The sequence below is a fragment of the Oryzias latipes genome, chromosome 11 (assembly GCF_002234675.1).
Source record: "Oryzias latipes chromosome 11, ASM223467v1".
Lineage (NCBI taxonomy): Eukaryota > Metazoa > Chordata > Actinopteri > Beloniformes > Adrianichthyidae > Oryzias > Oryzias latipes.
In genome coordinates this window covers 12,019,195-12,025,194 of record NC_019869.2, presented here as the reverse complement: position 1 = coordinate 12,025,194, position 6,000 = coordinate 12,019,195, and positions in this window count along the sequence as shown.

Genomic DNA, 6,000 nt, shown 5'->3' with positions numbered 1-6,000 from the left:
TGCAGTTATCCAAAGGCGATGAAGGAAGAAGGACGGTAAAGGGTTAATACAATGGCCCTCGGAACTGTTCCAAAGAAGTTGTTGCTTTTAGCCATAATTTGAAAAAATGAGCTCAGTCACCTGTGCAAGTACACAACAGTTCTGCTAATTATTCTTCTCTTTGAAGAGGACAAAAAATGGGCAAAAACATGGAGCAAGGGGGGCGTCAGGTCAGGCAGTCAAGGACATTGGGGTAAACCAACAAAGCACACAGAAAACGGAGTGCACATCCCATCTTTTGTTCCTGCTTGGCGGCCCTTTTCCTTTTTTCCTCCTCCTGGGAGATAAGAGAAAGGCAGAAAGATGAAAAACACTTGTGAGTGAGATTGTGTGAGAAGAAAAGGCTTAGAGCACTGGCAACATTCACAGAGGAAATAACATTCCTCTGGAGGAGGCGTCCTCACATTACTTGATGAGATGGAGGAATGAGCAGAGAACTGGGCGGCAGACTGTGTGAGAGTGGCAGCGATATGGAGGATGGAACAGGTCAAAGGGAAAATGGGGAGGGCACAAAGGTTGGGCCTCATGGCAAGGACTCATTTCAGCAAAAAATAAAAACTCTATCTCGGTTTCATTCCACCTTTATAATTTAACTTTTCAAGGGATCCTATGAAGTAAAAAATAAGCCTACAATAAGAAAAGTATGCCCTATCTTGGAGCCATATTGATTTTTTTTACAATTAGTATTAATGAATGTGGAATAAAAGGAGAAAAACACGTATTTAAATTTATAATAAAGCCCGAAGAAGCTCTACTATTTTCAAGATGTGTAATTATAACCAACAAAAACTTATCTGAAAGTTAGCCCGAAGCCATGTTTCTGAAGCATGCAACAAACTAATTAAAAAACGTGTTTAAAACATCAAACTGTCAAACTGCAAATGCTTAGCATCTTTTCTGCAGACCTTGAACAAGACCTTAACACCATAATTCAAGTTTGTGCTTCTTCAAATTCTTTAGTAAAACCCTAAGCATCACAGTACTCAAGCAGATTTTCAAGAATGAAATATAATATTAAACAACTTCATGCACAGAACACAAATAGTCTTTATTTCATATTTTAATGAGTACGACAGAGTATAAGGGCCACCATGAAATGAAAAAAGGTGAGAAAAAAGGATTAAATTATGAGAAAAATGTCCAAAAAAATGTAGGAGACAACATTTTATATGAATAATTATAATAATTTTTGTTATAAAATGATGAGAAAAAGTCAAACATTTTATGGGAATAAAGTAAAATTCAGAGAAAAAAAAGTCATGAATTTGTTAGAAAGAAATAAAATTTCTATGTGAATAACGTCGTGAAATTATGAGGGACAAAATCTACTTTTTCTTTTGGGGGGGGTAAATTTAATGAAAAAATTTGTACAAGACAAGGAAAAAGAACAAAATTTTGTGAGAATAACTTGATGATGATGTAAAAAAAAGTTATACGATTAAATAAAAAGTCACGTGTTTATGAAAGTAATGTTAAAAAATGATAATAAGAAAAGTTAAATTAATAATATCAGTAAAGAATGTCTAAGAATAGAGTAAAAAAAAATTAAAACAAAACCTTTCATTAGAATATTTTAAATTTATTATTAAATTCATTATTAAATTTATTATTAAATTAAGTCATAATTTTACAAGAAAGAAGTTCTGTTTTTTTTTAAAAGCAAAGTTGTAATTTCATGCAAAAGAGTTGTACATTTAAAAAACAAGTAAGATAAAATAGATTTAGTAGTGCGATATCCACCCGATTTCTCTGAATTACCAGCTATTAGCTAAACAGGTGTGTTCAATTGTCTTTGATTAAACAATTTAAAAACTAAATGTAGCCTTAGGTTTTAAATAGCTTTTTCCCTGTAAATGTATGACTTTCTTAAGCATAAATTTACAACTTTATTCTGGTAAATTGTTTATTTTTTTAAAATAATACAGCTATTTCTTATAATTTTATGACTTCATTCTCATAAAATTTTGACTTTTTTCTCAAAATTGTATTTTTTTGACTTTACTCTCATAGTTGCTCTTGTTATTTTATGGTGGCTTTAATAGGTTGTTATAATAGAGTCAATGCAGCATAAATTTCGCTGTCAGATAAGATAGTCCAACTTCAGACCCTGTGATTATGGTGAAAGAAAACGATTTTTGCTACAGAATGTTTTACATTTCTTGCAGACATACTTCAAACTTACTGAACAAAGGCAGATAAATTTTGACTTTCAGAATAAAAAACAGTGACAGAAATAAAACTGAAAGAAACAAAATTCAAATCAAAGACTGCTGCAATATCTGTTGCATTATTCTTTTTTTTCACTGCATGATAAAGAAAAATAAGCTGTAACTGATCTGAAATGTGATGGATAATGTCAAAATAAACCTGGCAATGGAGTTTTTTTCATCAGTCAAGCAGGAGATGAGGAGATTTAGAGAGAGACAGCGGACGATGAGGAGATCAGAAAGGGCAAAAGAGGACTCCTGTTCCCCTCTTGTGTGATAACATACTGCTTTGTTTTTCTCTTTGCTCTTGTGGATCAGTGGCCCTGTGTGAGCTACCTCCTTTTAAGTGGGCCTGATGCCTTGAGCTAGTGATGTGTACCACTCTGATCACCCATCCAACCGATACCAGTCCCCAAACACACGCATCCGTGACTCCTCTTAATATCCTTTTTGGTTGTCTGATCAAAAGAAAGAAAGACTATTTTCAGTCACATGACCCACGCAGCTGCCTGGAGGGCAAAATAGCAATCCAAGATGGTGGTTTGCACTAGACTTTGTGCTACAGAATACAGCATAGGGTCAGTTTTCCAGCAGTTTCGTTTATTGAGTTTCTTCTAAAAAAGCAACAAAAAGAAAAAAATATGAAAGGTTGTGAGTTTTGGGTTCCAGTGATCCATTTCTAACACCCGCAGAACCGTTTTTTTCCAACGGCAAAGTCACTTCCAGAGCGGAACTTCAGCATATCTATGTCTACATGGTCGAGTTAGCCTCACTTTACACAACAGAGCACAATACAGACAATTGTTTCTAATTCCTAATGGGTCAACAATACTCAATAATTTGTACAGATACTGTAATTTGTGGAGTATGAAGCATGTTTTTTGCATAGTTTGGCCAAGGGTGGGACCTATACTCAGATGCAACTTAAAAATAAGTAGCAACAAACACTAGAGGGCATTGTTGGTGTGTGTATTAGTATTTGCTACTGATAGCAACACTGAAAAAGAAGCGTCGCTCTGACTTACCCCGGGCTTCACAGAATTGGTCCAAAGTGAAACAGGAGATGAAGAATTCAAAGAATTTAGTGATTTGATGTAATATAAAGAGTTTATACCATGGTCCGGGTGAATACTTAATTCTGATCGGCTGCTGGGTGTGCATTAAAAAGTGAAATACCATAGTGTTAACCACACGGCTAAAAAAGAAGTTCCGGTCACGTAGTTTAAATGTTCTGTATCACTGCGCTGGCTTCTTTAAAACAAACTTTAGCTTCATCATCTGGACAAAAACAAGCTGAAACTGAACTTTCTCTCTGAACTGATGCTTCATTAAACCCATCGTGGCGAACAGTATATATCATTTTATATCGCCAGACCTTGACTGTAGCGGTGGTATGGCACGGTAACATGACCGTGACAATGCGCGACACCACGTAACAAATAGTCCACTTCTCGTGAAAAAGTGATCCAAGCCATAAAATAACAAAAATAAAGGACTAAAAGCTGTTTAAATATTTATTTCTTTTGTAAGTGACCCTGGTATAAGTGGTTTAAGGCCTTTGAAGTGTCCATGATCAGCATTAACGCACTTCGTGGAAGCAACCAAATTTTTATTTTTTTCTTAATTTCTTAAGCATTATATGGCTGCTGAGATTTACGCTCAGGATCAACTTATGGTCCAAAAATACGGTAAAAAGGAAAAAAATAAATCCTTATTACAAAAGTGAAGACGAGAGATCTTATCTGTTGTTACTTCTTGAGGTAATGTTAAATGAGGTAATGTTTTGGCAGGAAAAATTTTCAAATAATCTCTTTGTATTCCAGTATCCAGAGGAGCTCCAGCCAACATCCAGTTTATGTTCAGTGTACATCATTTTAGTTAAGTACAATGAAAAATATCCAAAAAGTATTATACAGCAACTGTCAGCAAACAGAAAAAAATGAAAAACATCCTTCAACTGTTGACAAAGTGCTCAATACAAATGCGAGTGTTTTCTGGTTCCCCTCTGGGGCCGCTTGTCGTTTGAAATATGCAAAACCACAACCAATATTTTTTTTTAATTTTTATTTCAGACGCAATTCTCTAGAAAAAAAAAAAGAAGTCCTAGCATGACTCCTCAGAGATGTCTGCTTCCAATGAAGCAACAACTATCAGACATTCTTCTTTTGGATGCAAGGTGGTTCAGTTTTTGTAAGTTGGTGTGCATACAAAGACAGCCACTTCCTGCCTTAGCAAGTGACACCATGTGATAAAGGACTTAAGAATTTTACAACCTATAGCAGATCACATTCCCAAATCCCAATCATGAATACCATAGAAACAGATTTAGTGTAGCAAGATGATGCCTGTGAGGATCTACTGTTATGCTCTCATATGTATATAACTTGGTGAGGAGGTCATGGAAAGATGTGATGTAAGATCAGGATGACAAAGTAGAAGAGAAAAGAGGGTAAAACAAGGATGGTCTGTAATTTACCAAACAAAAACTTCCTCATGAGATAATGAGGCCTCATATGGAACGATTCGTTTTCCCTGCCTGCTTTTTTTCCCTGTTTAGGCCCAAAGAAGTGTGCTGGAACCGATCCCAGCCATCCTCCAGCGAGAGGCAGCATCCACACCAGACAGGTGGCCGGTCCAGCACAGGACCACACAGACAAACAACCCCACCTGCTCATGATTAAGTGCAGGCTGGAATCCCCAACCAAGAAACATGCATATTTATAAACTGAAAGAGGAAGCACACACATACATGAACGCAAGCAAAGTCCACAAGAAATGGCTCAGATTGAAATTTCAATATTTACCACCATGAAACTTAATGCGAAAAATCAATTTCATATGGAAGTACAAGTATTGGGCCGAATCCGAATTCTTCCCCTACCCCTTCAGCTTCTCCCTATGTCTCCAATTGTAGGTGCATTTGGAGGGGTAGGGTTGTCCGAAATAGTTTTTGAAGGGGAAACACTTGTAGCTGCGTTGTGTGCATTTTTTTCATGTGGGTGTGCTCTAGAGCACAGACGTTTGTTTGTAGATGTAAGCAACGCATTTTTTGTTTACGCATGACTTTTTAAAGTTACAAAACTGATGTTGTTATGCATTTTCCGAGCGCTGGCAGCTACGTACTAACGTGGATGACTAGCGACTATTGATGATGTCATGGAGTGAGAGATTAATGTGAATAAGAGGACACTATTTTTCTGTTATTCTCTGATTGGAGGGCTAAATGTAGGGGTGGGGAGAAGCCGTAGGGGTAGTGGAAGTATTCAGATTCGGCCTTGGTCTGCATACTATTTGGTAATTCAAACTCATACTTATTTAACTTCTGCTGATATTTATTGCATGGACTTAAAATACACTGGGGGGTTCACCCACATGCCAGACAAAAACTAAAATCCCTAAAAATACACAAACTGGAGATCTTATAAAATCCAAATGGATGATAAAACAAAGAAAACTATGATCTAAAAAAGGGGTGGCCAATTATCTTTTCCATGGGGCCACATAAGAGACAGAGAATATTGTAGAGGGCCGGTCCAAAGGCTGAATTCAATTCTCCATATTATTACTATATTTTCCGGATTATAATGCGCTACCTTTATCACACGTTTTCAACCCTGTGCCTGATTCAGTGATGCGGCTAATTTATGCATTTTTTCTAATGACCGCTAGGGGCGCTCGAGCAGAAAGGGTAAGAGTGACACAGGGGGAATACGGTATATGTGTCGAGGAAGACTCAAGTTTGATGTAAATTCCT